Consider the following 13,172-nt stretch of genomic DNA (forward strand, 5'->3'; position numbering starts at 1 on the left):
CAATGGAAGTTGATCCATGTAAAATGGAGTGAACTTGGTGTGAGTCGAACACGCATCATCTGACATGGAGTCAGTCATGCTACCATTGCACCATAAGTTCAACATTGGAAGAAATTTACATGATTTAAACTACAAAACATGAGTTCAAAGGATCAACAACAGTAATTGATCCCATATAGATGGATCAACAACCATAGTTGATCCAAAATATATGGATCAACAACCATAGTTGATCCAATATCACTGCCTGCTTCAACCCAGATAACCACCATATTTCATTACATGTAGCTTCATAAACACCAACAGCTCAAAGACCAGCTTAAAAACCAATCTCGACAACTACAACAACCGGAACCATCATTCTACTACTATTTCCATGACTAATTTCTCATTCGTACCTCTCCACCATTACCGCCACCAACAAATCACACATCTCCAGCACCACCACCACCACCAAAACAACCAGAACCAAAATCCAACACCAACTTCATCATTCCAACCAAAACCACCATAGTTGATCCAATAAAAAATTGGGTCAACAACAGGAGTTGATCCAAAATATATGGATCAACAACCATAGTTGATCCAATATCACTGCCTGCTTCAATCTTTAACAACAACTCATACCAACACTGCCACCAACAAAATCACACATCTCCAGCACCACCACCACCACCAAAACAACCAAAACCAAAATCCAACACCAATTTTATCGTTCCAACCAAAACCACCTCCATCTACATCACCATTACCGAAAGAAACATACCTCATCCGCCGTCAATGCTACACCACCACCATAAATTGTAACCTGAAACATATCTCGATCTATAATTTCAACATAAAAACAGATCTCGATCTATTTGAATCTGATTCCAAACTCAGTTTTTAGAAGAAGAAGAAGAAGGTGTCATCTGTTGATGATAGTTCGATTAAATCCTGAATCCATTAGCGGCGAAGAAGGTGGTCGTAGTTGCGGAGGTGGTGGTGGATCGATCTGATTTTAGGTTACGAATTAGCGGCAGAGAAGATGGTTAAGGTGGTGTAACGACGGACTAGAAATGAAGATGGTGACGATGGAGATGCTGCTGGTGTTGGTTGCGTTCGTTATGGTGGCGACGGAGATGAAGATGATGGTGGCAACGGAGATGAAAATGGTGGTGAGCTCGATAGTTTTTCTCTGGATGAGAAATAAAGAAGATAAGAAGAAGTCTCTACTTTCAATAAGGTATAAAGGTTGGGGTATATTTGAAAGTCCCTAAATTGTTAATGGGCCCCTGATGGGCTTATAGATAAAGAGGGACAAAATTATTATGTGATAAGGATATTTATATAGACCATCAAAAATAGGGACAAAAATTCAATTACCACTCGGCATTATGTAGCAGTTTGGTCTTAGTAGTTTCTGGTGGCGTTTTCATCATCGTGCGTTCACGTCACGTCTCTAGTTGGCACTTACTTGATCGTTTGATCACTGTGTGTATGACCCGACGTACCAGGAAAAATCAGTATCCTGTTCGTTTAATTTCATTGCGGTATTTATGTAGGTACACGCGCAGGGTTATTATTCGGTATTCGGGTCGGTTAACCATATTGAACCTCTTATAGGAAGGTCTATTTATGCAAAACCTCCAGGTGGTTTAGTACTTTCATGACATCTATATATATCCCCTTTTAAAACAAAATAAGAGTCCTACTAATACAAAGATAAAAGTAACCTAACAAACTTGATTTGGTGAATGAGAGTTGATTCATATACAATGTGTGAGTTTGATTGAGAAGAACTTCAGCTAAGGAGGGAAATTTACCAACCAAGTCTTTGTCTGTTTCTTCTCTTCTTGTTTTTGTTTTTATTCTTGTTCTTCTGCAATGGCAAAAGATGGGATGTTTAATTTGATTGAGAGAAAAAACTTATTAGTTGATAAAAGTTGGAATGAATCAAAAAAGATGTGGCATATAGCAGGACCTGCAATCCTTGCAGGAGTTTGTCAATTCTCAATAGGGCTTGTTACTGTTGCTTTTGTTGGTCACTTGGGTGATACTGAACTTGCTGCTGTCTCTGCTGTTCAGAATGTCATTGAAGGTTTTGTTTCTGGATTCATGGTAAGATTTTGTTTGTATATTCTTCAGTTATCATTATCTTTGAATTCAAACACGTTGTTATGCGGGCGGTTATATTACAGTTACAGTAAAGATATGTTAATGCCTTCTGTGTGTTGGCCCTCCAATAGGGCAATTGATTACTGAAAAATAAAAGAACAAAATTATCGATATTGTATTTGCATGGCAGTTTGGTTATCTCTAGTTGGATGGTAGTACCCACGGCCTCAGGTTATGTGTTCTGATTTGGCAGTAAAATAAGTGTTTTATCGAGTAGGCTTTCAGCTTTTTTTTAGCTCACTGTATTGCGGAAACACTGTACTAGTGGTCAAATAGTTCCTTAAGTACTTTTTCACATTGTAGGTAATTAAGAAGAAGTTCTTTTCTCTTTATGTTATCAACTAACCCTGTCAACAATTCCATGTATTCTGCTGTGGTAGCTAGGGATGGGAAGTGCCTTGGAGACGCTTTGTGGTCAAGCAGTTGGTGCAGGTCAATTTAACATGCTTGGAGTATATCTGCAAAGATCGTGTATAATTACTGTTGTGACGGCATTGATTCTTGTACCATTTTATGTCTTTGCTTCTCCAATACTAAAGTCCCTTCATCAGGGAAAAGAGATCTCTGAACTTTCAGGGAAATTTGCAAGATGGGTGATCCCTCAGTTATTTGCATACGCCATCAATTTTCCAATTCAGAAGTTTCTGCAGTCCCAAGGCAAGGGTTGGGTGATGACCATAATATCTATGATTGTCTTAGCCTTTCATGCTTTGATGAATTGGGTAGTGGTTGTGAAGCTTGGTTATGGCATGCTGGGGGCTGCAATAGTAGGAGACATTTCATGGTGGCTTCTTATCTTGGCCCAGATAATCTATGTAGTTTCTGGATACTTCCCAGATGCATGGACAGGTTTTTCCTCGCTAGCATTCAAAAATTTGTATGGGTTTGTCAAACTTTCACTCGCCTCAGCCGTAATGTTGTGGTTTGTGTTCCAAACTCAAATACAAAACGAATCCAATCTTAAAAGCAGTATGAAATTTGTTTGCTAAAATGAATTTTTCTCTGATGGCAGCTTAGAAATGTGGTATTTCACAGCAATCATTATTCTTGTGGGATGTTTAAAGAATCCAGAGATAGCTGTAGATGCTATGTCAATCTGGTTAGTATTCAGCTATACCTCATTGGTATTTAGAACTTCAAGAATTCCTTGAACTTTATATTTATTGAAATATCTAGGTTGACTTGCTAATTTTTCAATCTGTTTTCTACGTTTTGATTCTTATAGTATGAACTTGGAATTATGGGCAGTGATGGTAGCTTTAGGTTTCAACGCAGCTGTCAGGTTAGTTGTTTCAATAGTAAGCGTAAATATGTGTAACCAAACCCTTGTTTTGATCACTCACATAAACTTGTTTGTTTTAGTGTTCGTGTTTCGAATGAACTTGGAGCAGGAAATCCTAAAGCCGCAAAATTTTCAGTAGGGGTAGCTGTTTGCACAGCAGCTCTTTTTGGGATTGTTTTCATGATTGCTGTTCTTGCCACAAAAGATAACTTCCCTAAATTGTTTACGACAGAACCCATAGTGTGCACGAGACATCTAAGCTTGGGTATTTTCTTGCGGCTACTATTCTTGCCAGCAGCGTCCAACCTGTTCTTCATGGTATTTTTCTCTTTCTTTACTGAATAGTTGCACATTAAAAAAGAGAATGAGCCATAAAATGACATCGTTGCAGGGGTAGCAGTAGGTGCAGGGTGGCAATCCATGGTTGCCTTCATAAACGTAGTATGTTATTACGTGTTTGGGTTGCCTATTGGAGCAATACTTGGTTACAAATTCAATCTCGGAGTTCAAGTAAGCAAACACTATCTGAAAATTCCACTAACAATATCATCAAAAACTAATTTGGTTCTCTCGTCAATGATACAGGGTATTTGGACGGGAATGATAGTTGGATGTTTGCTTCAAACTGTTGTTTTGTTTATTGTTATGATCAAAGCAAACTGGCAAAAAGAGGTCCGTAAACAAAGTTATCCAATGTAGAGTACATTTTTACTGTTCATTTTGGCAAATGCTGTGTCACTTATACTAATCGGATGCATCTTGTTAAATTTTACTTTATGTAGGCGTTACAAGCTGAAGAACGAATAAGAACATGGGGAGGCAATGCTGAGTCTGACAGAATTGATTACAATTCGTCAATGAGACCAATTGTTTTGCAGAATTACTGAGAGTTCCTGAATAACATAACGCAAGAACTTACAATAAGACTAATCATGGGATAAGATTGGCATGACCTGAGATATAATACATCTCCCGTGCAACTCGTAGCCTGGTCCCAGTATGTTGTTCGATTAATAACTGAAGAAACAAAATTACAATATAATTTTGACAGGAGCCACATACAAACCTAATAGGTGCAACTGTGCACATGGTATTAGGTTTATTCTCTTAGGTAAAACTTACTAGACGATTATGCTACATGGATACATGCAATAAAATGCACAGACACGCTTTAAGATAAGGAACTACAGTAGGGTTTTTTTTTTTTGTTTTGTTTTTTTTGTTTATCCTTCAACTTAAGTCAGAATTACAACATCTTATTACTGGTTTGTAATTATTGCTTTCTCAGCTTCGACATAGTCACCCTAACCTTCTTCTCCGTCAGCCATTTTCCTCTTTTGAAGTACTCCATAAAAGATATACTGCAAAATGATCTAAGTGCATGTCTGTCAAGGTTAACATATATAATACGAGTATGAAGGAAGAAAAGGTTTCAATTGTAAAATTGACTCTTTACGTAATAGAAGGATACAAATAAATCTAGTGCAACACAGACAATTGCATCCAACAGCCAAGGCATGTTTGGCTTTATGTCTGACCATGCTGTGCTTCTCACCAGAATGCTGCGTTAACGTAAAAAAAATTGTTTTACTCTGTCTATTAAGCTAGTGAAAGAAAAGGAATGGTACATAGAGAGAGATAGAGAGACCTTCCGACGTAAGTGGCGTTGGCAATGAGTGCAAAGATGAACATAAGAGGATTCATTCCCTAATCAGAACCCCACAAAGAATTAATCACTATTACTAACTTCAATTTTAATTATCTTTCAACGGTGCACAAGGAAAAATCTTACCTCTACACTCCCTCTCTTTATCTGTTCAGTAAGATAGCAGTCATCAGTACACCAATTAACCAAGTTATGCTCGCAAAGGAAAAGAACTCACATTGGATTACTATCAATTGAAACTCACATTCAGACATATTTGAGGGATTCGACCGCCCATGTATATAGCTGCCATCATCCATCCTCAGGTTAGTCCTAGTACTTCGTTGTTTGCCGATCCATGCTCCTGATGCAAGTAAGAAAACTTTTCATTATACTAAATCTTGTAATCATTGTTATGCTAACAAATGCAGTCGGGTTAATAATCTTACACTCAGTAATCTTCTTCCTGACAATGCAAGATACTTGTCCATTATAGCCTTACTTCCAAAGGGTAAACTAGCAGATGTGGCGACAAATGCTGCTCTATAACCAACCTGAATATAACGTACTCTTATATCAAAACGCTTGTCTCAGTAGTCATCTAATCTCGATCTTATATCATTTTTAATCAGGAGTACATAAACATTATTTGAAGGTAAACACAAGACGAGATTGTATATAGAAAACCAAGAATGAAACTAGACGAGACAAGAATCGTATGTCCTTTCATTGTCAATCAGAACTCCTATATAAAGGAGTTAACTTACAAAAGATTATCTCCCATATCCTAACATAAGCAACATATCTCTTTAAAGAAAGTAAGTAAATATTTACATCTAATGCAAAATATACAGGAGTATCCAAAAGATACAGGAGTATCCAAAAGATACTGGAATATACAGCTAATACCCCCCTCAAGTTGGAGCATGGAGAGTCGAAATGCCCATCTTGAGAAGAAGATTTTGAAACTGCTGACGTCCCAAAGCTTTAGTCAGAATATCAGCTAGCTGAGAAGTAGTGTGAATATAGGATGGAACGATAGTACCTCGAAGAATTTCATCACGCACAAAATGACAGTCAATCTCAATATGCTTTGTACGCTCATGAAAGACGGGATTATTAGCAATGTGTAACGCAGCTTGACTATCACAATGAATTAAAACTGGTTTTAGATGTCCGATCCCAAAATTTCGGAGCAATCCTTTTAACCATATAATCTCACAAGTTGTGGAGGCCAAAGCACGATATTCTGCTTCGGCTGAAGAACGAGACACTGTGGTTTGTTTCTTCGTTTTCCAGGATATAGGAGAACCGCCGAGAAATAAAATGGGTCGTGAGAGAACGACGACTTATTGGACAACTAGCCCAATCTGCATCACAATAGGCCTCAAGAACTAATTTGGAATCAGCTCGAAGTAAAATACCTTGCCCAGGGCTAGATTTCAAATAACGCACAACTCGAAGTGCAACATCCCAATGAGAATGAGTTGGATGTTGCATAAACTGAGACAAAGTATGAACAGAGTAACATATATCAGGTCGTGTAATATTCAAATAAATTAGTCTCCCCACCAACCTTCGATAACGAGCAGGATCAGGCATAAGCGTGTCTGAAGCAAGAGCTAGCCTATGATTCTCCTCCATTGGAACACTAGCTGGTTTGGATCCGAGAAGACCTGTTTCTGTCAAGATGTCTAGCACAAATTTATGTTGGCAAAGGAAAATGCCTTTAGAGCTTCTAGCTACCTCAATACCAAGAAAATATTTTAATTTGCCCAAATCCTTCATATGAAAGCATCTACTGAGATATGCTTGAAACTCGCAAATGGCAGCCTTGTTGTTGCCAGTAATAACAAGATCATCCACATATACTAGAATATACATAATAATATTTCTTCTGCGATAGAGAAATAACGAGTGATCTGAGGCACTTGTAGAGAAACCATAAGTACGCAAAGCGGTTGCCAGCTTTGCATACCAACACCGGGGAGCCTGTCGTAAACCATACAAAGACTTACGAAGTCGACATACTTTGCCAGAAAATCCATTACCGAACCCAGGAGGAAGTCGCATAAATACTTCTTCATATAAATCGCCATGAAGAAACGCATTGTGGACATCCATCTGAACTAACTCCCAGTTGTTGATTGCAGCAACCGCAAGAAGAGTTCGTACGGTAACCATTTTAACTGTAGGAGCAAAAGTGTCTGTGAAGTCAATTCCTTCCTTTTGATGATTTCCAAGAACAACTAATCTGGCTTTGTAGCGCTCAACGGAGCCATCAGATCTTCGCTTAATTCGGAAGACCCACATGCAGCCAATTACATGTTTGTTAAGGGGCATATCTTCAATAGTCCATGTTCCGTTGGAGATTAGAGCAGCAATCTCTTCCTCCATTGCTTTACGCCATCTGGGATCAGCCATATCCTCCTTAAAAGATTTGGGTTCAACATCTTTCGAAATGGCTGCAACAAAAGTACGATGGGCAGCAGAGAAAGCATCATAATTCACGAAATGAGTTATAGGATAGGGAGTACCTGAGGTCTTGATTGGTACAGGCGAAGCTTCAGGAGGAACCAATGTTGTGTTAGCTTGTTTTGAAACATCCTGCCAACTTACAAAATCCCTGTGACGTATATTCTCAAACCTTGTACGTTTTCCGCGCCCAAGAGCCTCATCTGTAGCTAGATGGTGATGAGGTTCACTATCTGTAGTCACTGTAGGAACATCATTTGCACCAGCTATAGGTACAAAAGGTGAAGAAGCATCAGGTAACAACAAAATAGAATCTTCGACAACAGAACGTGTATCACATACAACAGATTCTGGCTGATGAAGTACTTGTACAATATCATTGTCTGTGATGTGTACAAAGTCTTGTGCAACGTCCTGTAGATCTGGGACAACATCCTGGACATATTGTGAACTTCCTAAACTAGTCTGTGGAAGTGCGTCAGTAGCAGCAGCGGAAGAAGAATCACCAGAAACTGGTAACACATTATAATCTGCTTCAAAAGGATCTGCAGACATATCCCTAGATATAGTGCCAGCAGTCTCATCAAGATACAAAGAATGCAGTCGCGGAAGCTCATTCTTATCAGCTAATGGAAAAACGTCTTCAATGAACTCCACATCTCGGGACTGAAAATACTGACCTGTGTCTAGATCAAATAGATGCCATGCCTTATTTCCAAACGGATAGCCGAGAAATAAACAACGACGACTGCGACTGTCAAATTTATCGCAGGGACCAAGATTTTTTGCATAACAAAGGCAGCCAAAGACTCGAAGAGAATTAAGAGTAGGAGCCGAGCCATATAGAATATCATGCGGTGTTTTGAACTTAAGAACACGAGAAGGAGTTCTATTATCAGATATGCAGCAGTTAGAACACATTCACCCCAAAAATCGATTGGCAAACAAGCCTGAAATCGTAGTGCACGAGCAACATTAAGAATATGACGATGCTTCCTTTCTACCCTTGCATTTTGCTGTGGTGTCTTAACGCAGGAAGTTTGATGAACAATACCATTCTTTCGAAAATAAGGAAAAAGACCTTTGAACTCAGTTCCATTGTCACTGCGCAAAATCTTAACCTTTTGTGTAAACTGACGTTCAACCATCGCAAAAAAATTTGTTAACAAGATAGGCACCTCATCTTTAGTTTTCATCAAATACACCCAAACACATCTAGAAAAATCGTCTACAATAGTCAAAAAATATCTTGAGTTACAAGCGCGATTTGGACGATAAGGACCCCAAACATCGCAGTGAATTAACTGAAATAAATCGACTGCCTTATTATCACTTAGTGGAAAAGAAGTACGAGTTTGCTTGGCTCTATGACAAACTTCACAAGCATGAAAATCTAAATCACTATCGATACGACCAACTTGAGGGAGAGACTTCAATACTTGAATAGACGGATGGCCAAGTCGTTTGTGCCATAATTCCGCAGCAACTTTCTTCAGCACAACATTAACACGAGCTGGTTCCCCCGTTATCAAGCAATAAAGCCCATCAGTGAGCTTACCCATACCAATCTTCGTCCTCAGAGTATGGTCTTGTATAACACATTCAGAGTTAGTGAATTGAACACTTAACAGATGCTTCTGTACATGGTTAACATGTGATGAGGACAGAAATTGAGACACAAAGATGAGATTGCAAGTGAATTTTGGAACATACAGCACATTGTGCAATACAAGAGAATCATTCAACCTTACGATCCCAATTTTGATTGCCTGTATACTTACACCATTAGGCAAACCAACTTGAATAGGACTAATATCACGACAAGACTCAAACAAGGTGTCATCGCAACAAACATGATTGGACGCTCCGGTGTCGACAATCCAGATACGACCATTCTTACCAGTTAGACGAACGTGATTCGTAGTTGCTGATATCTCACTAACAACAGCATTCGCCTTGGCAGATGAAGAGTTATTTTTGTACTGAGTCGCAGGTGGACGTCTTGGCTGGCGACCATCTGGATAACCATGCTTCTCCCAACAACGATCTTCAAGATGTCCATTGTGACCACAATAAGTACACTTTAATGGAGGTTTGGCCCCCCCAGTTTTTGATCCCTGTGGCTTATGTGCGTGAAAAGCCATTGGAGTAGCTGTATCCTCCCGTTGCTCAGTATATGATTTGACCTCCTCCTCTTGGATGAGACGAGAATATACCGCATGTAGAGACGGAAGTGGATTTGTGCCCAAAATACTAGAACGAACATTAACGTAATAGGGTACGAGACCCATTAAAAGTTCACGTACCTGATCGTTATTACTCTGAGTTCTGAGAGTCACATTCAAATCGCAAGTGCAGCCAGAGCATTGACAAGAAGGCAAGGCATCAAAATCATTGATGTCATCCCAGAGTTTCTTCATCTTCCCGTAATAATCTTGAATGGACTCTCCATCTTTTTGTTTGCAACTAGCAACATCAGATTTGAGCTGAAATATTTTGATTCCATTCCCTATAGAAAAGCGAAGTCTAATATCTTCCCATAAGTCGAAAGCAGTATCACGATAAGAGATTGAAGAACGAAGAGTTGGATCAATCGTATTAAAGATCCAGGCAATAATCATGTAGTTGACAGTCCACCAATCATCCAAATCCGAGGAATCAACAGAAGGTTTGGAGACTTTACCATTGATGAAGCTAAGTTTTCGTTTTGCGCCAAGAGAGATACGAAACCCTTTAGCCCATTCTTCATAATTCGATCCTTTAAGAACTACATGAGTGATGATAGTTCCCGGTCCATCGTTTGAGGCTAAAGTATATATAGAAGAATGATTCTTAGAAGAAGAAGAAGATGTGATTAGATCGTCTGGCATATCTAAAACCGGACTCAGGATACCATGAAGGTAAACACAAGACGAGATTGTATATAGAAAACCAAGAATGAAACTAGACGAGACAAGAATCGTATGTCCTTTCATTGTCAATCAGAACTCCTATATAAAGGAGTTAACTTACAAAAGATTTATCTCCCATATCCTAACATAAGCAACATATCTCTTTAAAGAAAGTAAGTAAATATTTACATCTAATGCAAAATATACAGGAGTATCCAAAAGATACAGAGTATCCAAAAGATACTGGAATATACAGCTAATATTATTACGAACTACACTTATAGAGCGAGGAATTGGAATTCTCCTGGGTTGGCTAAGAGATGTCTTTTGGGGAGGTGGAAAAACGTTGTCATCATCTTCCTCTGAGGATGAACCATTATTATTACTAGTTTTGTGGATATCGACCTCAATGGCAGAAGGACCACTTCTTGCTATACGTAGATAAGATCCGAATGGTGGTGTATTACTACTTGCCAACGATCTCGCTGACCTGCGCTTATCAGTCAGATAATTTTATTAAATTACTATTTCACATGCTCGTTTTTAATGTCTGCTCCAACACACTTTGACTGCTTGACATCATGCTCCTACGCACACATTTAAGCACCCATACTATGACACTAACTATGACAACATACACAGGTCAGGACCTCATAGCTGGACTGTTAAACTTATCCTGGCTCATAAATTCATTTCCCCAGGGTATGCCAATACCCTGCACGCGATTCTTAATATGGGCTTCAGAGAGGAATTTCAATTTTTCTTTTTCTTTAAAATGACCTTTTCACTCTTTCAGGATAAGTAGTGTCCTCTATGTGAATTGACCCGTGAAAAGTATGTGTGAATATCAACCATCGAAGTGCAGTAGACATACGTGTAATGCCTCCGAGATGATGCTATGGGTGAACCCCTTGGTATGGCTATCCTTGGATCCATTGATGATGGCTTAGGATTAAGAGGTTTTGAATATTCTTCTTTATCATCATCATCCTAAACCTAAGTACACACAAAAAATACGTGTTATATATTCTAAACTTTGTATCTTCGATAATTTTCTTAGAAGAATCTAAGACCAAATTTTATAAGTTACAAGTAAAAGTTGACATACTCTCAGAGTTTCTTCAATAGTATTCACATTTTTTTTCTGTTTCCACCATCGAAGGACATAGTCGTAGTAAACAATTTGCAATACCAATACTATTGTACTGATTGTATAGAGCTGCACACAACAAATATTGATTTAAAAATATGCTTGGATTTAATGAGTTCCCATAAGAATGAATTTATAACTGACATCGCAGGGTTGTGATATAAATCATAAATGACTAGCTAACACACACATTGGAGATATCGTTATCCTTTCACAGTGTTTTTCCTTCTCAAAAACACTGAACACATGACAAGTGGTGTTATTTTCATTTTATGCAGCTGAAATTAAATGAAAGAAATTCTAATCGAAATTTACCAGAGCTGTGTAATATTCGTTGGCAGCTGGAACAAAACAAAAACGACAAACAAAAAAACAAACAAAGAAACAGTGGTTTAGTGAGAGGAAAGTAAGTTAGAGAAAGAAAGAATACAACCAGAATAAAAGTTTGCAGTTTCAGTGATGAATGATGATGATGATGATGATGATATTACTTACAGTAGCTGGTTCAAGAAGACAACCGACTAAGTTAAAAATGTCCCTGCATGCACAAGAATAAATCAATAGAATTCAGATTTGAGCGGGTCAAAATAATCTCGAGGGTTTTGCTAAGGTGGTTTTGTTACGGTAATTACTCCCTAGTCCTTGTACAGGTCACACCACCAATCTCCGCAAGCTTTGCGGGTAAATTATTTGGCCAAGTCTAGATACCAATGTCTCTGAAAGAATATGTGCTGGAATAATTTATTTGGGTTTAGTGGTGGAGTTAGAAGGAAATGGAGTTAACAATTACGTACCCAGCAACCCAAGTAAGAAGAAATGCAAGAGAGACACCATGGCCAGATTTATTTGTAAAGTTGGTGATGATTTGAGGGATTTCAGCAACTCCCCAACAGACTAGACTAACAATACCACAAGTAAATGATATCTCATCACTCAAATTGCAAAGACAATCCTTGAAATATTTATCAACCCACCACCCAATACATGGTTTCTTCTCTTTAAAACAGTAACTAGCAGCAAACACCATTCTCTCCCTTCTCTCTACGCTTCGCTTCTCTCTCTCCTTTCTCTAGCTCATGGTCTCATGCATTTAAAGGGTGAAGTGGGCCAATTGGTAAATTTAAAAGATACGATGCCCTTGACGGAAACATTCAAACATAGTAGTAGTATTCACTGTAGAAATGAATCTGAGAATATGCTGTACCTCAATGGGTAGGCCGTAGGGGCGTGAACTAGAACAAACTCAAGCATAAGATTAGGATATTCGATGTACACGTAAAATCTTGGCTACGGTACGCTTTCTTTTTTCTTTTTTTTCTTTTTTTTTTTTAAGGAAAGATTGGTTTCAAACGAACCTGAAATCCATAATTTATTAAATTACCTCATTAAAATTGAGGTTTGAAGGGATACATAGTGGTAGAGAATCACCGTTCCACCGATTGGAATCATGATAACATGATAATCCAAGTACATCATAATGATACAACATAAAAAATACAAAATATAATGTATCTCAATTTCTGAAATATAATAATTGTACAAAATAGTTGATCAAAAAGATAATTGATGTAA

General features: G+C 38.3%; 2 pseudogenes; one reads left to right on the forward strand and one right to left on the reverse strand.

Annotated features, from left to right (window-relative positions):
- The first annotated feature begins 1,727 nt into the window (after positions 1-1,727).
- Positions 1,728-4,326, forward strand: LOC113359873 (annotated as a pseudogene).
- A 347-nt stretch (positions 4,327-4,673) lies between these two features.
- Positions 4,674-12,646, reverse strand: LOC113359874 (annotated as a pseudogene).
- Between the last annotated feature and the right edge of the window lie 526 nt (positions 12,647-13,172).

Source organism: Papaver somniferum, chromosome 3 (assembly GCF_003573695.1).
Source record: "Papaver somniferum cultivar HN1 chromosome 3, ASM357369v1, whole genome shotgun sequence".
In the NCBI taxonomy this organism is placed as follows: domain Eukaryota; kingdom Viridiplantae; phylum Streptophyta; class Magnoliopsida; order Ranunculales; family Papaveraceae; genus Papaver; species Papaver somniferum.